Source organism: Ambystoma mexicanum, chromosome 2p, assembly GCF_040938575.1.
Source record: "Ambystoma mexicanum isolate Mex_15411 chromosome 2p, UKY_AmexF1_1, whole genome shotgun sequence".
NCBI classification, from domain to species: domain Eukaryota; kingdom Metazoa; phylum Chordata; class Amphibia; order Caudata; family Ambystomatidae; genus Ambystoma; species Ambystoma mexicanum.
The window spans coordinates 210,012,369-210,039,977 of record NC_090923.1 but is presented as its reverse complement, the minus strand read 5'-3'; the positions used below and the strand labels follow the sequence as shown (position 1 = coordinate 210,039,977).

Here is a 27,609-nt window from a genome sequence, read left to right as displayed (position 1 = left end):
TGATTTGAAAAAGACGAGGTGATCATCGAAACACGTGTAATCACAAAGGGCACTAGAAAAACTAAAAACCCTAAAATTAAAACCACAAACGTATTGGAACAGTGAGAAAGGAATCATTTGTCTTCTTTTCTCGGAAAAACGTGGGAGCATGGGAACATGTCAATGTAACCGTATGAATGATTGCTTAAACCAGATGGAGTTGAGGAACCAGGTACTCCGTTGTTACTCTTCCGTGCGACCCGTACTCCGTTGTTACTCTCCCGTGCGACCTTGAAAAGGCAATTACAAGCACACATCAGGGGCGCTGAGGTACAACTAAAGGAAAACTCTGCCTAAAAGGTTCCTTAGAGAAACTACACTTCTCTTTATATTTGATAAATATGTCTGCAATAAAAGGGTTGTCTGCTTGGATCTTTAAGTACATACTGTACGCTGGGATTGTTTCTCATTCCATTATTCATAACATTCAACCTAACGTGATCATGTTTGTAACATTGATGCATATATAGTGATTTGTGCATCCTTGTCATTTAGATGTGAGGCGAGAATAGCATCTCCATTAACCTTCAACGGCAGCCTCCCTTGTCTACTACTTTGGATGTGTCTCATTGTAAGAATGTCTGTGCACATGGCCAGTTTCCAATTAACAGGTCAATGGAAGTCAACTGGGGCAGCTAATCTAAGACCCGTGTGTGTGTGTGTGTGTGTGTGTGTGTGTGTGTGTGTGTGTACCTTGTGTGGCACATGTTCACAATGGAGCATTGTGGATCATGCCACTAGTGCCAAGAATGCTTTTACATATTTTATTTCAACTGATGAAAAAAAAACACTTGATTCTATCATTTGAAAGCAGAAATCCTTTCACCTCCCCAAAACACAGGACAGGTATCTACGTATGCATGTGCCATGAATTGTATATGATCGTGCAGATTGCAATACTAGCTTTGTAGCATCAGTATTGCCTGCAAACTAGAATGTAGCTCAACGCCTCATTCATGAGCTCGGATCAGTCTTCAGCTTCCACACTTTTAATTCAGAACGAGCACTACCTCTTCACCTGCTTCTGTGCTCTGAAAATGCTTGCCCAGAACACAGCCACAGCTTCTTTATCCAACTAAAAAGATTGCATTGTCAATAGTCAGCTAAGGTTCCATAGGATTCCACTCATATGTACTTCCCAGAAGAAAGATTGACCTGCTTATGAACATGTAGTAACCTAGTCATGATTCTGAATGTTCTAGTTAGTCTAGTGGCCTGTGTTTGTTCTATATGCATATGCATACTGAAGCAAAGAGAAGCAAACATGTCAATTCCCATCTGTATGTTAGGGGGTTGTGGGGGTGTTAAGAGGGGGTCTCTGAATTGAGAAGAAACAAATGAGTAACCAACGACTTTTGCAACCTATGGCAACATCAGGGTCGTTTGCAAATCAGATCCACATATTATGTGGCAGGTAGAGAGCACCAGGCCCTAGCCTGCCCATTCTCCTTCCTCCTGTGACATAAAGTCTGGTTGTGAGTCATACTCTGGTTTCTTCTGTCATTTGAGGTATCTCCATCCACTTCTGCTTTTCCTTTCACTCTGAGGCTAACAGTTTATTTTTGCACACATTTTAAATGTAGGGCGACAAGTTACAGATGCCAAAGGAAATTCAGGACTGGATAGACATTTCCCCAAAGACATGGGACATGATGGCATATATTAAGTAACGTGCCAATGCTGCTTTGCGTCATGCTACGGGTGGGAAGACCATCCGTGCATTCACAGTTCTTAAGCTCCTCAAGTTTCTTCCAAAGCCCGTCCTGATTCTCCTCCTCTTCTTCTCCCTCCTATTTATGATGGATCCTTTTCTTCGCAGACAGAGTTAGGGGGCCATCATAGGCTAGGATCCCATCAGGCCCCTGCACTGCCCCCTGGTTGCCAGGAAACAAACTCGTGCCGGCCTCTTTTTTCCAAATGTTCTTCCAAGTATGCTCCAGTTTACGGTTGTGTTTTGAGGATGTAATTTCTTCTGAACATATTTGCCCTGTCATTTGGCCCCTGGTCTTCCTGGCTGCGCACAGCAGAGGCACCCAGATAATTAGACTTCTCTGGCTAGGCGTGAGCTAATGGGGGAGTGCAATTGTAATAGTGTTCCTTTACATTGAGGGGCAAGAGAGAATGACGTGGCATGGACAGTATCCTGGCTAGCATCACCCTCATTCCTTCTTTATCAGCATGAGGCTGCTTCTGCTGATTAATTTGCAGGTGCCAGGAAGGGCCAGGGCAACATGCTGGCGACACTGCTGCCACTACTTCTTGCAATAAATATCAGGGCTAAATTCGGGGGTACAGGTGGGTGGATGGGAGTGCCCTCATTTATTTCAGAGTTCACCTTGACATGCTAATTTCTGGTGATGCCACATACAATTGGTATGTTAATGAATCCCCCCACTTAGGTCTTGACACCATGTAAATATGACCCTCCCAAGTGTCATATTCTTCCAGAGAATTAGGTGAGAGGAGGTAAAACCTCCCTTACCACATCATTTTAAACCTGGCCTTTCCGTATTCTATGTGCTTATTGTGGAGCTATCCATGTGTGTTACATAGCATTGCTATTTAATACAAGTGCATTTGAGAAAAGAGTGACATTATATCAGGCGGTCCTAGTACACCAACCCTACTGAAGTAAAACATCTTCAGATGTATTTACACATCCGATGTAATCAGATGCATTTCTCACATCCCCTCCTTTCTTGACTATATACATGCATTTTAGTCGCCATGAAGCAAGCTGAGCCATAAGGCATCCAAGGAAAAGCCCCTCTTATTGCTCTACAGCAGGTACTACAGAGTTAAAAATAATGTGACCTCACTAAATAAGGTATGGACTTCTCTACATATATGTATACTGTCTGGCTCCAGTGCTTGCATACGTAAGGTCGGTTGCGTTGGTCTGTGTAAGGTCTATGGATCCACAGGTACAGCTGACAGTGTTTTTGGTCACCCCTGAAGCAATTGTTGGTGAGCCCATGAGTCTGTTTATTGACATTCCCAGGTAGCAAAGATTAATTTGGTCGAGTCCACACAGCAAATTAGAAAAGATATTCGCAGGTAGCAGAGCATGTTTACCCGGGACCTTCTCTAGCCAATGGACTCTTTATTAAAAAAAAAAAAAAAAATACGCCTATCACTTTTGGGCTAACTGACATAAGCATGCCAACTATTGGTGCTCAATGATGGGTATCCAGTGTGTGGCATGTGTTATGTTAAAACACAAGTGTGTCTGTGTGTTCCGCACCACACAAAAGCCACGTTTCCAAGCTATATAGGCTGCCCCCACACAGTGCTTTGGCACCCATTTGATGTGCTAATTGAATCATAATTCTTATATAATATATGATCACATATGTGAACCATGAAATGACTTGAGTTCTAGCCTCAGGAAAGTGTGAGGCCATTAACATGCTTACCACAATCCAAATGCTATTAGCAGTGGTTAGCTGTACTGCACCTTAGTTAAATGTTTTCATCAGAAAGAACAATGACTAGAGGAGTGTACATGTTACCAACACCATGTGAACATATCCATTGCCCGGACAGTCTTAAAGAACTCATGTTAGCATATGAACTGCGGTTTAGACACTGCTTTCAGTATAGGGTAATTGATCCTTCGCTTTATTCTACCAGTTTAAATCTCTGTCCCTGAATGGATATATAGTATACCACCATGACTAATGGGATAGGTTGGTGGAGATTAGATGTCAGGTGCAAATAATTAGAACTCCCAACAGGGCCCTGAAATTGAAACATCGCATGCTGTGACAGCTGCAGTGTCCTTGAGATTGACAAATAGCATGCTGATTCGGATGCAGGTAGTTAGAATGTGATATGACCTTTTCACAAATTGTTAAATGCAGCTCCATGTAAAGAGAACATTCTTTCATTTAAAGTGATAGCAACAATGGGAATTATTGGCCAAACCAAAGAAAGGAGGACTGATAGGACATAATACACATTCATTTGTCATTGAATTTAATTCCAATACAGATCATGGATTGTTCCCAAATATTGTGAATAACTGTATTTCTTTGCAAGCAGTGAAATATTCATTGATTAATATAGTGCAACATATAGTAATTGACAACATTTAAAACAATCAAAGTGACAAATATGAGTCCCAGGTTAATATTAGTATGTGTGCCCTCACCTGAAGAGAACAGACTCTGCTGAAAGAGAGGAAGTTTGGCCCAGAAGATTGAGAAAGCAGTACAGCTCATTGATGATGACTGCACCAATCAAGATGACAACAAGGGAGAACCTCTACCTCACCCATATAAGCACTAACCACACTGGATTCATTTAATAATACAGTAATATGAAGGTACTGTGATTCGTGAACAAAGCAACAATAAGTAATAGGATAATGGCATGCATTCTGATAATAGTAAATGGATGTACTATAGCCAATAATCTACAATTTCAACGTGTTTTGAATTGGGTAGATGTCATGTAATGGACAGAAAAATATGTCCTCAGTGGTTCTTTATAAGTATATTAAAGGTCGCCAAGTGGAGCATTTTAGGAGCAAATTAGTATATACAATATCAACATTAGTTTATAAAATGTCAAAAGAAAGGAGCATACACACGTGAGTGATTTGCCATTGTGATTATCCAAACAAATACCATATGAATTTCACATGAAAGTGTTGCATGAACCAAAATGAATACAGTGTGTGCAGCCTCAGCGATGCAGGGATCTATTGAGGTACGAAGCACTGAAAGTAACAAAATAGTCCCCTTAAAGATAGAGGTCTCTTTGAATTATTATCTTTTTCTTTCAATTTTTACAACGCACCGGTACCTAAAGGACAAAACAATTTAGATATTTTAATAAAGGTGATAGAACCTTATTTGGATTAGCTAAATGCGATGGACATTTTTATATTGGGTGGGGATTTTAATGTAAAATGAGGTTGTGAATTTGATAGGGAATATGGGAGGAGACGCAAGATCTTGCAGTGAATATTCCACAGGCAATTGTCAAAGATCCAAGAGAGGATGATTTAGGCCTCAGATGTTTTTTATTGGAGTGGAGCCTAAGACTGGCTAATGGAAGAGTCCTTCCTGCTGTTCCTGGAAAATGTACTTTTGGAAATTCAGACTTCATGTCCGAGCAGTAGGACCCCAGCCGGCCCGTAGAGATGGGGGTTTCCCAACAGCACTTTAAGATGAGCAGCAGCACCCTTGAGATCGATGGGGATGCAGATTAATACTCTCACATCAAATCAATAATGACAACTCGATAGTTTGGCAAAGGGAGTCTGTTTAATGACAAGCACAAAAAACGTGAAGTTCATGGGTATCAACAATCGCTCGATCTTCCTTCTCGCTTCAACTCCAATTCATTTCAGAAACAGCTTAGTATTTATAACAAAAATTTGTCATTACTGATGTGTAACTCTTAAAATCTGGCATGCAATTCTATTGGTTCTAGGAAAGTAACTTTGATATAGGTACTATATCTGTATATGGTAACGGGGAGTGGGGATTGGATAAACACTGTCAGGTGGGGCATCTAAGCCCTTCCTCCAAAATGGCTACTGTTAACGCCACTAAAGTAAGACGTCTCATTCGTTCTACTAACTATAGGACCCTAGATTACTTGGTCCACCATGATTGGGTTGTCAACAACCTCACTCATACTTTTCCACTTGCTTAGCAGCGTGCAGAATAGCCGACCAGGTGCAGGGAGTGTGTCTGCATCCCCGGCATCCCTACAATTATTGTTACAATCAATTGTCACCTCAGTGGTCATTTGTCAATTACTTCTTTGTGGTTGGCCTTGAGACTGCTTCTTGGTCTGCAAAAGGTAAGACATCTGTGCATGGCACAAGTCCATGCGTAGGTGTGAAAGTTTCATCCCTTCTCGCACGTCTGGTTAGGTGATTCTGACACTGTGAAATTGTCTTATTATTCATACAATTTGTGTATTTGATTTAATTCTGCCAGCAATCTGCCATCTGTGGCATATCTTGACCTTTCCTAACAGGATACTCTGTTCTTCTTTTCATGAATTGTATCCACGGTTGGTCTATTGCAGCCGATACGACATTGGCTTCTTGGCAGGATTTACCTTCGTCTGAGTTTCTCTCTGTCTTTACTTCTCGATTTGTTCCCTGTGAAGCTCTCCTCTTGAGACCTTTAGTAACCTTTGGTTGATTCTGCTCTTGTGCATAGTAGAAGTATACTTATATAAAGTGATTGTTTTGAGGTAGATATGTGTAGGTGGCGCTTGCTGCAATCTATGTTACTACTAAGCATAAGCAAGCCTCACAAATTCTTGCTCCTTGTGCTTCCTTGCATATGTACACGTTTAAATTAACTGAATATCTTCATCGCACATGAGGCATAATTTCAGATATTTTTTACATCGATTTTTTTCACTTTAGGCTCAGGATGTCACTTATCTATGGTGTTTTGTTGCTTTTCATCATTTTCAGGTCGTTATATCTTCTATTTGTGAGTCAGTCCAGGTTCTTGTGACGTCACCATTCGTCTTCCTTTAGTAACTTTTTAGCTTCTTCAGGGATTGCATTCTGCAAATCGTCATTCTGTCTCATTTGTTGATATGGTTTTCTCAATGGGTACCTTACTGAACAGGTTTTCTTAAGGGTCGGTACTTCAACAGGTGCTGTTATTCTGATAGGTACTGGACAGAGCCAAACTGCAGCCCTCTGCTGGTTTATTTGCTCATCATACGTCATATATTTTGCCGTGAATGGTCCTGGTACTTCAAAATGGACGGTTGGAGTGTGAAGTGAGCTTGGCACCTCCTCTACATGTCCTTTATTGATTATTGTATACTGGAAATATGTGATTGGGTACATGTCAATCATTTGAGTTGATTCCGAAGCTAGACAGCTTTATCTCTCAATCTGAGCAGGTGGCCGAACCACAACAGAGGAACTGTTGCTGCTTTTCTAGTCTGTCCAGCTTAGGTAGTCTGCATTCCCATCCGCTCAGAAGTTAGGTATATGACTGAACACATTCAACAAGTACTTTGAGGTTGTGATGAACTCACTTGTACCCACTAAATTAAAAATTATAAAAACCAAGACTTGTAAAAAAACTATAGGTCAATGATGATATAATCATGTTAAAGCACATTCAGAGGAAGGCAGAAAGAGCATGGCAGCAAACCCCAGGTGAAGAATTAGTGCTAACTTAAAATCCTCAGTAAGGGAGTACAAGCAAACAATTCTGGCTGAAAAGAAGCACCCATACAACCAAAGAGTAATAAATGCTAAATCATGTTCCAATGGGATTTGTTTCTATTCTCAGAGAGTTTGAATGCACAAATGCCTTGAAAGCCAAGCACCCAGCCACAGATGGTTGGTGTCAGGAAATACAGGATGAATTTTTGGACAAAGTGATGACGCACAAAAAAGCAATAGACACATGCAGAATTATGCTTAATGAGGCTGGTGTGGAATCCTTTTTGTCTGCTTCTAGTGTCAGGGCAGCAACAAATAATACCCCTCTCTTTTCCTTCCGTCAGGTCACTGTAGAGGAAACGCATACAAGTGTCACTAACCTTAAACCCATATCCTGTATTGGCGATACCTGTCCAGATAAAAATATTATTAAACGAGTGCATAGACCTTTTGCTACCATCCATCACACAGATGGTCAATGCATCCTTTAAGGAGTTATATGTGATGAAAGTCACTCAAAGAAGCCTGCTTCACCCCTATGCTTTAAAGGGGACATTTGTAACTGGGGTTGGCAGTCAACAGGTCCATTACACATTTCACATTTGTCATGAAGATTTTAGATAGAGCTGCCTATACACAACTGCAGGAATACCTTGAGACATGTAACATTCTTGGACATCAGCAACAAGGCTTCAGAGCCCACCATTTCACCAAGTATGCTTTACTTGACCTTAAATCAAATGCCACTAACATTATTGATGACAGACATACTGCAGTCCTTCTCTTGGACCTTTTGACTACCTTCAACCTGGTTGACCACTCTCTCCTAACCAAGAAAATGAATGAGGTAGCAAATTGTTTGGACGACTTGGTCTCCTGGTTTACATCTTTTTTGTGTCTTAGGTCAGTGAGAGTGGCAGTGGCTGACTCACAGGCTAGTCATGTTGTGCTGGAGTGTGGTGTCCCTCAGGCATCAAGCCTTACACCTACACGTTTCAAAAATAAATATGAGATCCGTTTTGTATCACCTTGATAGCATCTGTGTGGTATACACCAAATACGTTATGATTCCCACATCCTTCTCAAACTGTCTGGGATGTATGCAGATGAATCCAAAGCTATATATAAGATGTGCAGCACTGGATGGCCAACACCTCATTGGCCTTGAGCAATGGTAAAACTGAGCTCTTTATTGTTGGAGCTGGCCATAGCATAAAATGGAGCTGGCGTAAGGAAGGAACCCGCTAAGGGACCTCGTAGTAGGGCGGTAAGGGATTACCGGCACCGGTCTCCTTACCGGTGCCCGGTATCCCTTACCGCCCTACTTGGAATAAGGGCCTATGTGTCTGGGTGCAAAGAAGATTTGGGCAGAGAAGCAGGCACAGGAAATAGAAGAGGCTACTCTCTTGAATAATTTGTATAAAGTTTTGTCATGTGTGTCTCGCTCCCTGAGGGAGTTGAAATAATCTAATTGTTAGTTCTCAGGCTTGGACAGAGTACTTCCAGGAGGTTTAGTCTGCAGAATGCTTAGCCAGGGAATTTACCTTTGACGACTCATGCAGGCAACTTTTTGAATGCTTCATTTGTGGAGTTCTCTCTAAAAGAATTCTGGAAAGCTTAATATGATCCCAGTGGATCTTTTTAAGTACAATCTGGACATGTGGGTCCCCTTTGTAGGATATTTTGTGTACATTTGGGGTTTGGCAGTAGTTTCTTACCATCAAAATTTGAGCAGTAATTTGGTGGTAAATTATCCTTGCATTTAGATTGGGTTTGGCCTCATATCATTCTAGTGACCATACCTTGTTATATTATATTGGGGAATCCAGTAATATATATTATTTGTGGTATTTAGTGCTGATATATTGTTTGTGGTATTTAGTGGTGTAGTATAGTTTTCTTCCCTATATTACGACCCCATCATAAACAAAACCGTCCTTTCTATTAGAGTACCTCCCAGTGATCTATAGAGAGCCTTGGACCTATGCATATGATGGAAACTCAACAATTTTATATAGAGCGCCACCTACAGTTTGTGGTCGGTATCACTGGTTTATCTACACTAGCGATCTATGCGCCCGTAGGCAATACTGGCTCATGGACCTCCAGCAATCTATATATTATATTAGATTCCCTTCAAACAACATGCAAGGAGGGCACACACACACACACCTGTTTTATCACTGAATATGATCAGCTTATTCTGGGTTGTTATTCTATCTGCATGGCTAAATTGACCAATGCACTCACAGATGCAAAAGATTGACACTAAACAATTTGTTTTTTTATATTCTCATTATATTATACATAAACACAATTCACAATTACCAGTTCTTACCATAATCATTTCACCATCATCTGTAATACAAGAGAAAAAGAAACAGAGCAACCAAACCTTTTAAAACATGCATTAGTTTTTAACATTCTGGACATGAGAAAGTAAAATGCAGGGGATTTACTTTGCTATCCTGCCTACACGGCCTTATAATTCAGTCATCCATGCGACCGCACACAGTGACCTCACGTAACCTATCTCCTTACCAAATGTGTTTGTTTAAAATTCTCCCACAGGACCTTGCTTTGCTCGTCTCAGAAAGACAGGCCCAATCAGTACGAACTGCTCCTGTAATCTTAGGTGTCTGGAATGCACGGCGAGAATCTCTCAAGCCAGTGCTCAGTGACACCAGGTAAGTCTGTCTTCAGAGCCCAGTCAACACAAACTCCTTTCTCTCTGTAAGTTTTCCCATTAGCAGAACTCGGGACCTCCCTATCTTGTCTACGTGATCGGTCTGCAGACACTTTCCTCCAATCAGGTTGAAAGCATGTTTTACCCTTTACTTCTACACAATGGGATCATTGCTCACAGAGCAACTCTTACAATTGTATTTTTTTCCGTACATACGTTCTGCCTTCTGCAACCCAGCACAGAGAGAGAAAAAAAAAACTGCCAGTGCACATTTAAAAACGAATTCCAAAATATGTACTTTCAACTCATTTTGAACATGAGACTACATTATGATGTTAAGGGAGTTAGAGTTAGTGTTTAGTAAATGTTAATTAAATTTAGTCAGTTATATAAATAATGTAGTCTTCTAAGTATGAGGTATTCAAGAGAGAAGAAAAAAATATGGTGCACTTTATTCTCTGCAGTTTCACATTGGGCTTTTTCTGCATTATGAATTCTGTATCTTGCATGCCACCAGCAACATATTCACATGTTATATTGGCAACACAAAAAATAACTATATGTGTGTGCCACATTACTGCTGGCAACACAAAAAAAAATCCATCACACTTAGTAAAGCGCTATATATTCTTATAAAGCGCTACATATATTACTACACCTTTTAACCAATGTATTTACAGGCCGATTCATGGAATAAATGTGCGCCGAAAATCCCGGCGCAGAGGGGCCAATACGTGCGCTGCGCCGAAAATCAGCGCAAAGCGCAGGGAAACCAGCGCACGTCGATTCATGGAAGTCCGTGCGCAAGAAAAGCAGAGGACGTGCGCCGAAAAAGCGCGCGGCGCAGGCCGGCGCACAGGTCAACCAACGTCGTGCGCCACGGCCACTGCGCCATCACTCCGAGCGCAGCGCACAGCTCTAAAGTAGGCGGAACACAGGGCGGGACACTCGGAATGGGGAATAAAATGGGGCACAACACTCGGAATGGGGAAGAATGTGGGCGGCACGGGGAAAGTTCAGGAGGCAAGTGCGCGGAACGCCCACACGCTCGCATACAACAGGTATTCATGGAATAGAATAGGGCAAAAAAGCGCACGCTCAAAGCAGCGCACAGGCACAAACAGGCACAAACACGACCGCCACAAGAAAGCAGGCGGTAGCGTGTCTGCGCCTGCAAGAAATGTGCGCTAAAAGGCGCGCCAACAAATAGCACCTATATACAGACATGACCAATGTACAATACTGTTGCCCTCCTGGACAAATGACGTACAAAGGGGTACCCACAAACACAGACACGCGCAGAGAGAAAAAATAAACGTGTGCGTGCATACCGGGGTGCGCGGTAAGTTCCACACGCGATATGGGCTGGGCGGGTACGTGGATTGCAGGAGTGCGCGGGAAGTTGCACACGCGATATGGCAGGGAACGTGGATTCGAGGGGTGCGCGGGAAGTTGCACACGCGAAATGGCCGGGTACGTGGCTTTCAGGGGCGCGCGGGAAGTCCCACACGCGATATGGCAGGGAACGTGGATTCGAGGGGTGCGCGGGAAGTAGCACACGCGAAATGGCCGGGTACGTGGATTGCAGGAGTGCGCGGGAAGTTGCACACGCGATATGGCCGGGTACGTGGTTTTCAGGGGCGCGCGGGAAGTTCCACACGCGACATGGCCGGGTACGTGGATTTCTGGGGCGCGCGGGAAGTTCCACACGCGATATGGCAGGGAACGTGGATTCGAGGGGTGCGCGGGAAGTTGCACACGCGAAATGGCCGGGTACGTGGATTGCAGGAGTGCGCGGGAAGTTGCACACGCGATATGGCAGGGAACGTGGATTCGAGGGGTGCGCGGGAAGTTGCACACGCGAAATGGCCGGGTACGTGGCTTTCAGGGGCGCGCGGGAAGTCCCACACGCGATATGGCAGGGAACGTGGATTCGAGGGGTGTGCGGGAAGTTGCACACGCGAAATGGCCGGGTACGTGGATTGCAGGAGTGCGCGGGAAGTTGCACACGCGATATGGCCGGGTACGTGGTTTTCAGGGGCGCGCGGGAAGTTCCACACGCGACATGGCCGGGTACGTGGATTTCTGGGGCGCGCGGGAAGTTCCACACGCGATATGGCAGGGAACGTGGATTCGAGGGGTGCGCGGGAAGTTGCACACGCGAAATGGCCGGGTACGTGGATTGCAGGAGTGCGCGGGAAGTTGCACACGCGATATGGCAGGGAACGTGGATTCGAGGGGTGCGCGGGAAGTTGCACACGCGAAATGGCCGGGTACGTGGCTTTCAGGGGCGCGCGGGAAGTCCCACACGCGATATGGCAGGGAACGTGGATTCGAGGGGTGCGCGGGAAGTTGCACACGCGAAATGGCCGGGTACGTGGATTGCAGGAGTGCGCGGGAAGTTGCACACGCGATATGGCCGGGTACGTGGTTTTCAGGGGCGCGCGGGAAGTTCCACACGCGAAATGGCCGGGTACGTGGATTCGAGGGGTGCGCGGGAAGTTGCACACGCGAAATGGCCGGGTACGTGGTTATCAGGGGCGCGCGGGAAGTTCCACACGCGATATGGCCGGGTACGTGGATTGCAGGAGTGCGCGGGAAGTTCCACACGCGAAATGGCCGGGTACGTGGATTACTGGGGCGCGCGGGAAGTTCCACACGCGATATGGCAGGGAACGTGGATTTGAGGGGTGCGCGGGAAGTTGCACACGCGATTTGGCTGTGAGCTCCCAGGCATTACCTGTACACCCTCCACGGCCCCTGCAGGCAGCACACACCACAGGGAACTACCCTGCACACCTGCTCATGTCTCCCACCACCCCCACCCCCAGCACTGTGGGCAACCTGCCAGCAGGCCCCCACCCATGGCCAACCCATGTCTCCCACCACCCCCACCCCCAGCACTGTGGGCAACCTGCCAGCAGGCCCCCACCCATGGCCAACCCATGTCTCCCACCACCCCCACCCCCAGCACTGTGGGGAACCTGCCAGCAGGCCCCCACCCATGGCCAACCCATGTCTCCCACCACCCCCACCCCCAGCACTGTGGGGAACCTGCCAGCAGGCCCCCACCCATGGCCAACCCATGTCTCCCACCACCCCCACCCCCAGCACTGTGGGCAACCAGCCAGCAGGCCCCCACCCATGGCCAACCCATGTCTCCCACCACCCCCACCCCCAGCACTGTGGGCAACCTGCCAGCAGGCCCCCACCCATGGCCAACCCATGTCTCCCACCACCCCCACCCCCAGCACTGTGGGGAACCTGCCAGCAGGCCCCCACCCATGGCCAACCCATGTCTCCCACCACCCCCACCCCCAGCACTGTGGGGAACCTGCCAGCAGGCCCCCACCCATGGCCAACCCATGTCTCCCACCACCCCCACCCCCAGCACTGTGGGCAACCAGCCAGCAGGCCCCCACCCATGGCCAACCCATGTCTCCCACCACCCCCACCCCCAGCACTGTGGGCAACCTGCCAGCAGGCCCCCACCCATGGCCAACCCATGTCTCCCACCACCCCCAACCCCCCATCCACCTGGGGCACCCTCCACCAGGCCCCCACCCATGTCCCCCTGGCCCCTGGTCCTGACGATACACAATAATGGCAGTAATGACCAGCATACCCAGCACAAACACCCAGGCAAGGATTGCATGCACCCACATAGTGAATGCAATCACATGACACAACCCCAAAGGCAAGTAAGCAAAAGAACACATGTCCGCCACACACACATACACAATGGGTGCAAGTCAATGTCAAAACCCATATCATGGCATGTAAGAAACCAAAGAAAAAATGACACAATTGTAAGATAATATCAAAATGTATTAAAAATAAAAATAAAGTAAACTCTGACAACTATCTGGTAAAGCAAATAAAAGGTCCATGTCCGGGAACAAAAATTAGAAACCAAAAAACAAAGGATAGAAAAATGAATAGATTTTGTCCAAAGTAAACACATGTAGAATGAAATGAAAGATAAACCATTACGACATGGTGTGACCAATATGAAAGTTAAAAAATTATTCTCACAAAAAATAACTATATTTACAGGATTGTTCAAGGGTCCATGAGCCCAACACCACAAATTAAACCTAATACTAACTATTTAAAAAAATATGTACAAAGAAGTGGCCATTGTCCAAGCGGTCCAAAAAAAAAAAATTAAATAAAGGAAACCTAGCACTAACTAACTAAAAAACTATATACAAAGGCAGCGGGCTAGTCCTGCGGCTCACTTGGTGATGCTGGCCAGGGCATCCTCGAACTCCACGTCAATGTCCTGGAGGCGGGACTCAGTCCTGGCCCCGAGGTCTCGCAGGGACAACCCCATGTGCTCTCCAAATTCCCTGCGAGCCTCCTCGAGGCACTCAGCCCGCCTCAATGCCTGATGCATGGAGATCTCCGCCCTGGCCATGGCGAGCCGCTCCTCTTCCGCCCGCTGCCGCTCCGCACCTATCCGCTGGCCAAACTCCTCCCACACGGAACACACCGCCATGCCAGGGTTGCCCTGCCCTCCGGCCGATGCCTGCCCCTCCGATCTTGATGGCCCTGAGCCATGATGCCTCCCACGTCGAGCCCGCTGCTGCCTGCGACGCCACTGCCTCTGCCAGCACGACGGCATCCAGGCTGATGGTAACCACCGACGCCGTCGTGCACGTGCCCTGCCCGATGATGCCGGCACATCTTCCATCTGCTGGGGTCCACTTGCTGTGTCGTCCACCCCTGCTGGACCTCCGACTCCCAACTGTGGCAGGGATGGGATCCCCACCGAGCTGGCTGCATTGGTCGGGGCAGGTCCACAGGGGGCCATGGTGGCATCTGGGCCGGAAGACGGCAAGGAGAACGACTGGTGGATAGCCTGCACAGAGGAGGAGAGGGCCGTCAGATTGGCCAACACATGCAGGAACCCCCCGAACATGGCCGATCCCAATTGGGCCACGTCGGCACGGTGCACTTCGTGATGACGTGCGTGCTCCTCCCGGGAAGCACGCACGGCATCACGAATCACAGCCGTGCGCATCGCGACCCCAATCAGGACCTGCTCCACGCGGCCAGGGGTTCCCACGGCCGCAGGTGGAGGGGAGTCAGTTGACATGGACATCCCCTCTACCTGCGGACGGGCCTGGGACGGGGCATCCCTGCTGGTGCATGGTGGTGCACTCACAGGGTCAGGGACAGCGACATGCACAGGCCCCTCCACGGTGACCTGTGCTGCCTCCTGCCCCTGGCCCTGGACTGCACCACTTGCACCAGCAGGGATGCTCCCACCAGGGCCCATGTGTGCACCAGTGTCGGCCTCCTCCTCCTCTGTGCAAACCACCAACCTGGATGGCTCCTCACCGTCTCCCGCCGTAGCAGGCCCCTGTGGGGGCTCACCCACCCCTTCCGCTGCAGCCGTGGGGGCATCCCCGCCGCCTTGCTCCACAGCGCCGTCTCCGCCCTCTTCTTCACTAGCCGCTGCGTAGAGGGAGACAAAGAACACAAGCATCAGGCTACTGTACAATGGTCCCCTAGACAGGAAGCAATAGCAGATGAGCACCCCTGTCAAAGTACACTTCCATCATGTCCCTCCACAACACATGGGTCAGTCCTGGTAAAACACACACAGTAACAGGCATGGTGCATGCCATGCACATTTCCATGCATGTCCAATTGACTCTTGAAACATTCAATGAAATGTAACTCACATGCATCATGGCTCATGCATATCACATGCACACACTACACCTCAGTCACATCCATCTGGCCACAATCACACCAAACACAGGCAAAACAAGGGTAAGGTGGGTGCGTCACTGAATCTGTGCATTGTCACACACATGAGTCATGCATCCATGGCATGCACAAGTCACAGACATGCAGGTCAGGCACACAGACATGGCTACCATATATGTACCTGGCATCAGCACCCATCCTCACCCCCATCCATGTCCAGGTACAGAGACTGGCATGCTCTCATGTCCCAAATCTGCATAGTGCTCCCCATGCCGCATTTCTACACATGCAACAACCATGTGGGTCACACATCACTGGTCGCACATGCATTACCATGATGTCCCAGCACACATACATGCATACATGGCACATGGCACACATACAGGCAAGTATCATAGAACCAGCACACCGCAACATGCCCTGTCTCACACAGTGATGCTTGGACACTTACCGCTCAACTCCAGACGGGTCTCCCTCTCAAGGATCTGGGCGTGGAGCGCTGGGCGTACGCGTTCCAGGACCCTCTTCTGGATGGAACTCATGTGGCCCCGGCCCCCCTCCACGAGGCGCCGGGCCTTCACAAGGGTCCTGGACCTCAAGTCCTCCCAGCGCTTCTTGATCTTCAAGACGTTGCGGGTTGCCACCCCCTCCGCGTTGATGGCAACCACACAGTCGGCCCAGATCCTCTCCCGTCCTTCCTTGCTGGCGCGGGACGATCCAAAGAGGGCATCATACTGCCCCAGGACATGCTCCACCAGGACACCAACTTCGGTGGCAGTGAAGCTGGTGCCCCTCTGCCCCTCTGGCCTGGGGTTGCCACTGGTGCCAGATGTAGAAGTGCCCGACATGGCAACCCCAGAGGCAGGTGTGGGTGGGCAACTGGGTCCTGGGGCTGGGCTGTGGAGCGATGTAATCCCAGTTGGGAGTCTTCAGTTCCAGCAGGGGTGGACACAGCAACTGGACCCCTGCAGATGGCTGATGTGCAGGCACCAAATGGCAGGGCACGGTGGCAGCAGGCAGGCAGGCAGGCAGGCAGCAGCAGATAGCACGTGGGAGGCTGCTCAGGGCACTTGGGGGGCAGTAACTCGGCCTTCGGGGCAGGAGCGTGGTGTTCCGTGTGTTTTCGGGTGGCCAGCTTGATACGGAGTGATTTGGCACGTGAAATTCCTGCACGTCAGCGTGAAATCCGAGGAAAGGCCCTTAGCGCGTAAGTGCGTCAGCACGCATACGCGATTCTATTGGACCAGAGTCCCTCATCGCGTAAGCGCGTCTGACGTGATCCGCACGGGCGTTCCCCACTCAGCACGTGAAGACGAGCACACGTGGAAATCCTGCACGTCAGAGTGTCATCGCGTGTAATTGGCCAAAAGTGCGCGTACACGCCATTGGCCTATGTACGTGTATTTCATCGCGTGTAATTGCCCAAAAGTGCGCTTACACGCCATTGGCCTATATACGTGTATTTCAGGGGCGCGCGGCCACTTACACAGCCAAGTACGTCAGCGCACCTGTATGCCTGCAGCCTGGGAATTTCCACACGCGATTGGAGTGGGAACCCGATTCCAGGGGTGCGAGGCTCACACGCTGCCTACTACACGCGCAAGGCATTAATTTGCGCACTTTTCAATAAACAAGCCAGATGCCAGGATGAACATACCGTTCCTAGCAGCAGTGGCAGTGGGCTACCAAAGGAGGATGAGGAGGAGAGTCAGGGCCAGAATATTCACACCCAGAACCAGCCTATTCGGGATGCCTGATGACCAGGTGTATGGGAGGTACAGGTTTCCAGCACACATCATACTGGACCTGGTCAGTGAGTGGGAGGATGACCTCACATCACCCACCCTGTGCTCCCAAGCACTCAGCCCCCTGCAGAAGGTCCTGAATGTACTGCACTTCTTGGCCACTGGATCCTTTCAGCGGACAAGTGCCATAGTGGGTGGTGTGTCACAGGCCACGCAGTCACGCTGCCTACACCAGGTCTTGAACATCATCACTGCACGGCCTTCAGTCCGCAGGCACATATATCTCCCCAGGACTCATGCAGAAAGGCGGACGTGCATCCAGGAATTCTATGGTGTGGCTCAATTCCCCAAAGTGCTTGGTGCAATTGACTGCACACATGTGGCTCTACGTCCACCCAGGGCAACAGAGCACATCTATAGAAACCGCAAGCACTGGCATTCCATCAACGTCCAAGTTGTATGCAATGCCAAGGGAATCATCACATCAGTATATGCCAACTATCCAGGGTCCACCCACGACAGCTTCATCTACAGAATGTCTACCCTATGCCGGGACCTAGAGGCTGGCCAGCATGGAGATACATGGCTGCTTGGTGAGCATGAATGCCACTCCACATGCATGCATGTCAGATACTGGGTCATGACACAACACCACTAATGATACCCATCACCACCTCCGCAGGGGACAGTGCCTACCCTATCAGCCCCCACATGATGACCCCAATCCGGAACCCCACCACGCCACCCAAGGTAAGGTACAACACAGCCCACATTGCTACACGGGGCATAGTGGAGCGCACATTCGGAGTGCTCAAGTCACGCTTTCGCTCCCTTGACCGTTCTGGCGGGCAGCTGTTATATGCTCCCCGAATAGTGTGCAGGATCATAGTGGCAGCATGTGTCCTGCACAACGTTGCAACACGCCGGGGCCTGCCCGTGGACATGGTGGTGCCCCCACATCCACAACCACATGCACGCCCGCTGCGCATGGGAGGGGAAAGGGCACGGGGGGAGGCAGCCCGTACGCAACTGGTGGCCAACTTCTTCACCTAGGAATCACAGTGCTGGCTAGTGCACACTGCTCTGGCACATACCATCTGACAATCAATGATGACTCTACCTGACAATGTCTGAAAAGTACTTGACAATGAACTGTCAGATACACATCAGCCTGAGATTGTTAACATGGAAGTGTCAATATGTGTGCACCCCTAGCTACACATACACCAGCTATGCATCACAACGCAAAGACACAACTCCATCATTCTAAAATGCATTGCCACAGGCGATTCACTACATGACAACATTGCCATGTCACCCACTCCCTTCACAGTCCCGCCACTGAGGACACCATGTCATGGTATGTGACAGCAAACAAACTGGCCATCACAACATGACACCAGTGTCACAAATAGCAGTGCCCCAAATGGAACATAGCCGCACTTGAGCAGCTAACCGCCCTGGAGCCACTACTACACACCTGTGTAAGAGTAATTTCTATCAAATTACACACCAACCCACCCTGAAGCCCACCCAAACAAGACACATTGCATGTAATCAATGGTAGTCTCATTACCTGATTCAGCTGGTATGTCCTCACCGTCCAGATGTACAGTGATGGCGCCATGCAAAAGTGTCAGTGCACATCTACCGACATGTAGTGTGACTCCAGAGAGTATGCCCTTGTGAAGATCTGTGTGAAATACCTGCAAAACATGAGCAACATATGTAAGTAGAGGCACATATCATACCATCATGCATAGTTAGGTGCAACAACAATGAACACTATGAATGTCTACACAGTATTGACTATGGACTGGCCAACAGCTCATGGGAGTCCAATGTCACCGTGTAATTTGCTGTCACTTGGGCACACCCTTTGCAAGCCCATGGAAAGGGAAGCAGGAGGGGTGTGGATGTCTGCTACCCAAGCATCGAAACCAAACTCAGGACAAGCCTGCATGTGCCCAGCCACAATACAGTGTATGCCCAGGTACCCACACAAGGCAACACTCTTGCAAAATAAAAATGAAAAAGAGAAAAAATGGCCATGAAAGGGCCGGCGGGGGGGGGGGGGGCCACCTATGAGGTCCGAGGACAGGATGCACGCCACAATCCACCTGTGTGGATCATGGGAAAGGAAAACACCCCATAGGCTCGTGGCCCACACGGCTACTCTGTTGTGGGAGATGAGTCGCTATGGCTCTGCCCAGACCCTGCAGCTGACTCTGGATGTGGGGGAGCTGCCTCAGAAGATGGTGTGACAATGGGAGGCAGCCCACGCAAAGCACGAGTTTGCTCCTCCATGGCTGCAAGCAGGCGGGTCTGGTAGTTCTGGTTCTGGGTTATAATCATGCGGAGGTCCCCATGCAGTAACTCCCGGGATGACCTGACCTCCGCACGAGTTGCCTGCATCTCGGCCGAGAGCGTCCGTGTCAGACGCTCCAGCTGCTCCTCTGTCCTTCTATGGGATGAAGCCTCAAGCTCTAACAGGGTCGACCTGAGGTGACGGAGTTCTTCCCTCAGGGCTTCCCTGTGGCGCTGGGACTCCATGGAAAGTGATTCCCCCAGAGTCGCCAGTGCCGCCCGCCTGTCCACGTTGGACGCCAACATATCCTCCCTGTGTGCCTGGCAGATGGACTCTGTAGCCTGCTCCAGTCGCTCCATCAGCCTTTCTGGGGGGACAATGGAAGTGGCCACCCTATCCATGGCCTGTGCAATCATCTCGGATGATGCTGCCTGTTGGGTGGCCATACCGTAGATGGATTGCTCCCATACGGTATTGCCAGGTGGCATACGGCCACCACGTTGACGGGCACCACACCTGCCTGGGGCAAGGCGGACTGCGCCTTGCTGTGCCGGCAAGGCCTCAGGCTGCAGGACTGCATTCCCTCTCTGATCTGCAGCCCCAGGAACAGGATCAGAGATTGGGTGGTGTGGCCCTGCATCCGTAACCACCTGAGGCTGATCTGCCGACACTGACATCCCCATTGAGGCCAATGGCCTGGCTGCAGGTGGGTCGGACAGAGGAGATTCTCTCCCAAGAACACTCACCTGCGACTGCACATAGGTGTCATCCTCCGAGTCTACACCTGAATACTGCTCGGGGGAGGAACCCCCAGAGACACCCCTCGACAGCACGGCCTGCAGCACTTGTGGGTTTTCACCCACAAACACACCACGTCCCTCACTTGTGGTAGGTCGGCCCGGGTTGCCCTCCTGGGACGGCTCCACCACCACATCCCCAGCATCAACAAGTGCTTCGTCCCCTGCAAAGACATGAAAGAGAAAAATGGAAACAGGCATTAGCACCATGGCATGCAACAAGGGCTGATGAACAACATAGGCAGTAGTCCTACGACACATGTCCTACATGACTGGGAGTCCTCCTATGCATTCACCATCACTGGGTCTGTAGGGGAGGCTCAGGGCATACTATGTACTGATTGGAGAGCAACGCCTGCTCACCTTGATGCCTAGCACTGCCATCACACATTGGGCGGTGATTGCCATGTCAAAGGCACATGCCATCACACACATGGCATGTGACATAGCCACCAAGTGAAGAGGGAGAGGAGGGCTACTTTTTTGGATTTCTACCACTCTGGTCCTGACATTGCATCGTCACATCAATTAGTATACATGTTGTACATGGATCTGCTAGTCCAAATTGGCAACGATGCACAGTGCCTTGTCTAGATCAACATAATGCAGTAAACTTTGTGATTCCACCTCCCCAACACCTGTAACAGAATAATTTTGCATTCGTGAAGCACCGGTCAAGTAATGTTTGTAGGTGCAGCGGAGCACTGAGGGGTGGTGGGGCAGAAGGGGATGCCAGTCAACAATACTACTGGTGCTGGTGTCATTCATGTCACGCAAGTGCAGGGGTGGGTGGCACAATGAAGTGCAAGGGGGAGTGGCGGCTGGAAGTGCTGTACAAGGTAAGTAGGACTTGACGTCAAGGGCAGATGGTGTTAGGCGCAGACAAGTGCTGGGGGGGTGGCCTATAGGGGTACAGAGACAATCATGCTGTGCTGTGGGCTCGGAGGGGACAGGGGAGGTACACACTGCCTCTGGCTCGGCAAGGTCCTTTCAGATTTCTATGTGTCCTGCAGAGTTGTCACATGCCGCAGATATGTGCCCTTGGATTGGGGATCTCATCTTGGTGAGAAGGGTGAGGCGCTATTGCCTTTGGAGCATGTGGCAGGCCAGTTTGCCAGAGGATGGCCATGATGCAGGACATTCCCTCTCTGCCACCCGGCACCTGTGGTTTGGGTTCCCAAGATCCGAGTCATGCCAGGACTCTGCATTGGCATGGGGCTTCAGACAGGTGGTCATGACCGTGGCTAAGACATCCAGTGTACCTGACATGGAGTGGAGCATGGAGTGGGCCCTGTCAGGATGGGAGTGAGCCTAAGGGGGAGCTGGATGGGGGGGACATTTTGGCAGCATGAGCCTCGACTGACACACACTTCATGGGTCGGAATACCAAGAAGGTGTGTGACAGTGGTGAGGGTGGCTTTGCCTGTGGGGTGTTGAGGGTGAGCTGGGAGGAGAGGAGAATGTGATCACTCCAGGAGAGAGGAGTGCAGAGATGGACGGAGAGGGGAAAGTCAGATGAGATCAGAGCATCAAGAGTGTGCCCTGCAGAATGAGTAGGGACAGACGGGAGTCTAGAGGGTGAGAGGGAGTTGCTGAGGTCACAGAAAGGTCACGTGGGGGCGTCAACAGGCATGCAGGTGGATGCGTACCGCACCAAGGATGAGGAATTCTGTGTATGGGGACATGAGTGAGGAGGAGAGGTGAGGACACTCAGAAAGGAAGTAGTACATTTGACCAGTTTTCCCAGACACAGTACGCACTGTTTGGAATGTCAAGGTGTGGTGGACAGAAACCTCACACAAGCCATTCCAGAGTGGAGTAGGTCTAAGTAGGTGTGACAGTGGCAGGAATACCCTCAGGGAAGCCAAGGGCACACCCCCCCTGCACAGTAGTGGCGGGCCAAGGAGAGGGTCAAGGATGCAGACAGAGCTGGCCGTCAGACATGTTTCCATGAGACCAAGGATGTCAAGGTGCATAACCTCATGTAAGTGACAGTTATCGGAGGAATGCCTGATGCAGCCGCAGTGAAAGGAGTGTAATTGTGGAGGAGGTTGACAGCCTTGTAGGACTTACGGGGAGTGCTAGAGATCAGAGGTGCCGCATGTGTAGGAGTTGGAGTGGGAGGCGGAGAAGGTTCATGGGAGGGTGCAGGGAGGCAGTGCAGGATTGATGAGGAGAGAGGAGGGGGGACAGCAGGAGAGGTAAGGAAGTTGATGAGATGTGGGTAGCATTTCTCAAGGAGATTGAGGTTGGCCTAAGGGCCTTGGACTGAGACGCTCCCATTACCATGCACATCATTAGTGGTATCTGAGGATTGGAAGGAGGCCAGGAGTACACCCCAACGGGTCCCACCTATGATGGTGGAAGAGGAGCAAGGAGAGAGGACAGGGACCATGTGAAGGGTCTATGGGACAGGCAAAGGCATGTATGAGCAGATGTCAGTGAGAGTTAGCTTAGAGTAGGCTCAGATGCACTGGTCAGCAATAGGGTGGGTCGCATTGGAGGGCAGGCTGCCCTCATTTGACTTTTGGCAAGCAGGTGTCGTGCGTAGGGCACGATGGTCTGAACTGTAGAAGTCATGGAAGATAGACCATGAAGAGCAGCATGGAGTGTGAGGGAATGGGGCTCGAAACCAGACGGTACCAAAGGACCCAGGAAGGAGGTGGATGTCAAGGCTACATCCACATTATGACTGCATGTTGGTAGGCATTAATATACAGAGGACGCATTAGCATGTGGTATCATTGCATGTCAGGCATGTGAAGATGAAACTTTAATGGCTGGGGGAAAGGAGAGGAATGGTATGTAAGACATCAGATGAATAGACAGGGGAGTATGAGCAACAATGTAGTGACAAAATTACTAATCAAGGGCAACTTCCATGGTGTTGGCCCATATGTGCACTGTTGCCAGTAGGGATAGTGCTGTGGCCAGATGGTGTTGCACTGAACATACTGGATGAGGCACATGGGTGCCACTGTCAACTCTGCCACACACCCCCTTGACAGGCACCCAACATGAATGCTTCACACACACACCATGCACATGGATGATACACACATGCATGTGCACTCACCGGATGATGCCTCGTAATCAGGGAGGTCTCCCACACCTTGGAGTTGTCCCTCGGTGACGTAGGATCCAGCTACGGACTCGTGTGGTGTGAGTTCTATTTCCTGTGCTGGGGACCCACCTCCAGTCACCAAGGTTGCGGCATGACTTGAGGCCAGCTTATCCTTTGCCCTGCGCTTAAGGTCATTCCAGCGCTTCTGGCAATCACTAGCTGTGCGCCTCACTACTCCAAGGGCACTTATTCTGTCAGCAATGGTCTGCCAGTGTGCCTGGCGTCTGGCATGTGTGGTCTTGGACCCTGCAACGATGACCATTTCCCTATCATGATCTGACACATACTGAACAAGTGCATTAAGTTCGGCGTCTGTGAAGCTTGGCTTCCTTGATGGGCCGGACTGTGCAGCCGTGTCTGGGGCATCAGCCTGTGCCGGACGTGCACTCTTCCTCTTGCGCTTGGAAGGGGGTGGGGATCCAGAGTGTCCTACGCCGCTGTGGACACTAGGGGCAGGAGCCGTGGTGGACTCTGTACTGGGTGTGTGTGATTGCCCACTCAGCATGGGAGTAGGTGCAGGCATTGGGGGTAGTGGGATGGGGTCAGGCCTGATCTGAGGTGCATGAACTAGGACCGACACAGTCTTGGCAGGGTGTATGAGAGGTGGGGTGGATTGAGCCACACCCTGGCTACGGGGGCCAGCAGATGACCTATCTGGCATAGATGCGCGTGCCCTGATGACACCAATGTGCACCGGTGCACGTACAGTGGACCTGCTGACCTGGATGTCAGCGATGGAATCACCCTCGGACAGGTCTGGTGCCACAATGGCCTGGTCCGACATGGGCTGATCAGGGTTGGTATCAGCCACATGACTCTCAACTGGAAAGGGGGGGGGGGCATGGGTGTCCCTGACTGTTCCTCCAGACTGGGGGGAACAGGGGCGCCCTGCAAGTCACAACCACGTCCCCTGTTGGATCCTCCACGGCCACCACGTGTGGCTCGGCCACCTTTGCCACCCTTACGGCTTGCACGCCTCCCAACCATGGCACTGATGGTATTGTGCGTATGGGAGTGGGTGTGCACAATTGTCCTGGGCAATTGGGTGTCAAAGGGGTTGGGTACCAGATGGTATTCGTACCCTAGTGCAGTGGCAAGGCTATATGACACCCCTGGGGAAAGATGACGGGTCACGCAACGCACAGGCACCCCAAAAAAGTTAAGGAACGTGCACAATACCCCTCCTAGACCACGTGTGCTGATGGAAAACCCTGCACTACGCTGTGGCATCCAGTAACACAATGAACGTATGCGTGTCACACGCGGCCTAGATTGACCTCTGAAGGGGTAGGCTACACACGGGGCAAGCACAGATGTTAGATACGTGCGTGACTCACCGTCTGCCAGGTAAAAGAGCGTGAAAAAATAGCACTTTTGGTTGGCAACACCCCCGCCAAAAGAAGAGGTGTACGCTGTCTGAGGAGACAGGACAACTGTAGAAGGGGACACTGTTTGAGGGAACAGGCCCAGGAAAACCAGTACAAGAGGAAAAAGAGAAAAGAGCTGTCAGAGGTAACAGGGAGTACGAACTGGAAACGCCGTGAAGTAAATCGCGTGTGAAACGACAAGAAGTACCGAATTCACCCACTCGCTCGCCACGAAAAGCACGTACAAGGAAATTGTGTTCAACACTACCTTTTATACAGGCCCACACGTACATCGTCACTTACGGCGTGTACGTGCTTGGCCCATTTTCACCAATCACACGCTTTGGCACTCCTGCGTGTAGGTATCTTTTCACCAATCACACGCTTTGTCACTCCTGCATGTGGATCCTTTTTCACCAATCACGCGCTTCGACACTCCTGCGTGTAGCTCACTTTTCACCAATCACACGCTTTGTCACTCCTGCATGTGGATCCTTTTTCACCAATCACGCGCTTCGACACTCCTGCGTGTCGCTCACTTTTCACCAATCACACGCTTTGACACTGCACGTGCAGGTAACTATTGACGCACATATGCTGGTGACGGGTTTTCGCGCGATGCGGGTTTTCGCGCGATGAGTGTGGGGTTTTCTGGTGCAAAATCACTCCCTATCAGGCTGTCCACGCGTTCTGACACGAAAGACCACGCTCCTGGCCAGGAGGCCGAATTTAAGTCACCAAGAACCCTGAGCACGCTCCCACCTGCCATCGGCTGCTGCCTGACTGCCTGCTGGCCACGTGCCCCACAGTGCTGGTGGGTGGGGGTGGTGGGAGACATGGGTGGGGGCCTGGTGGAGGGTGCCCCTGGTGGATGGGGGTTGGGGTGGTGGGAGACATGGATGGGGGCCTGATGGCAGGTGCCCCTGCACTGCTGGGTGGTGGGGGTGGTGGGAGACATGGGTGGGGGCCTGGTGGAGGGTGCCCCGGGTGGATGGGGGTGCAGGGGGACATGATCAGGTGTGCAGGGTAGTCCACTGTTTTGTGGGCTGCCTGCAGGGGCCGGGGAGGGTGTACAGGGTACACCTGTGGGGGCCCACCCAGCCTATTCGCATGTGATAATTCCCACGCACCCCTGTGATACACGTACCCTGGCCAATCGCGTGTTGAACTTCCCGCTACCCCTGTAATACACGCACCCTGCCTGTTCGCGTGTGATGATTCCCGCGTACCCCTGTAATACACGTTCCCTGGCCTATCGCGTGTTCTACTTCACGCGTCCCCCTGTAATACACGTTCCCTGGCCCATCGCGTGTTGAACTTCCCGCTACCCCTGTAATACACGCATCCTGGCTGTTCGCGTGTGATGATTCCCGCGTACCCCTGTGATGCACGTTCCCTGGCCTATCGCGTGTTCTACTTCACGCGTCCCCCTGTAATACACGTTCCCTGGCCCATCGCGTGTTGGACTTCCCGCTACCCCTGTAATACACGCACCCTGGCTGTTCGCGTGTGATGATTCCCGCGTACCCCTGTGATTCACGTTCCCTGCCTAGTCGCGTGTAGTACTTCCCGCGTACTCCTGATTTGGAGATTGCCCGCTTTGCTTTCCTTGTTTGCCTGCCCTGTGAAGTGGTCCGGGGTTAGCGCAGCCCTTAGCGATGATTTAGCGCTTTTGATGGCTTTTCCGTGCGCGAGGGCGTTCTTGGGGGCGTTACTGGCGCTGCTGCAGGCTCGCTGCGATTCTCTGCGCCACGGCTGTTTTGGGAGCTTGAAATCCATGAATACGCTGTGCGCGGAAATCTGTTTTAGCGCACGTGCCTGGCGCAGACTATCGCAGGCGCACGCTGTGCGCCAGCCGCGTGCGCTACTTGTGCGCTGGATTCTATGAATTAGCCTGTTAATGCTGTATGGGCTACAATTCGAATTCCAGAGAGTTGGAAGAAAGCAGTGATTGTCCCAATATTTAAAAAGTGGGATTGGGTGGTTCCACAATCATACCACCCAATTTAGCTTCTGGACACAGTCAGTCAATTATTTGCCAAATTGGTCGCTAATAGGTTAAATATGTGTGCTGCTGGCACAGGGATCATAGCTAAGACCAGGGAAGTTTCTGTGCCAAGCTTAGTAAAAGAGAGCAGACTCTTAATCTGTTCCTTCTATTGGCTAAATACGATTACTTGTATAAAGCTTTAATGTATGTGGCTTTTTTGGACCTTTCCACAGCCTTTGGCATGGTGAATCGGGCCAGGGTATGGCTGGTCTTATTTGGATTAAAGAGACATTCACACCCCCTTAAAGTGATTAGGCTTTTACATTGTGATACCATGGCAACTCTGCGCTTTGGACCCAGGGGTGAAAGTACCCAGTAGTTAATTATAGGAGGGGATGGGGGCCAAGCTGGGGTGTGTGCTGGCACATTGCTGGTTAATCTGTATACCAATGCATTAGAGACTGAGTTGAAAGTTATGTTAGCTGATGTTCCTATGATTGCAGGCACCCATACGCCTGTCCTGAGCTATGCAAATGATGCAGTGTTGATAGATAAGACCCCAAATGCATTGGAGGTCCTTACCAGCAAATAATCTAAATTTATGGGTGCAAGAGATCTAAAAGAAAATGCCAGTAAATTCAAGGTTTTAATGATTCTGGAGAATAAAGGT

At 50.1% G+C, this 27,609-nt stretch overlaps 1 protein-coding gene across 1 annotated transcript in view; it reads left to right on the top strand.

Annotated features, from left to right (window-relative positions):
- The window catches only part of GRM7 (glutamate metabotropic receptor 7), a 2,427,639-nt gene that overhangs the window by 1,758,578 nt on the left and 641,452 nt on the right, over positions 1–27,609 (top strand). The gene's annotated exons all lie outside the window — the stretch shown is intronic.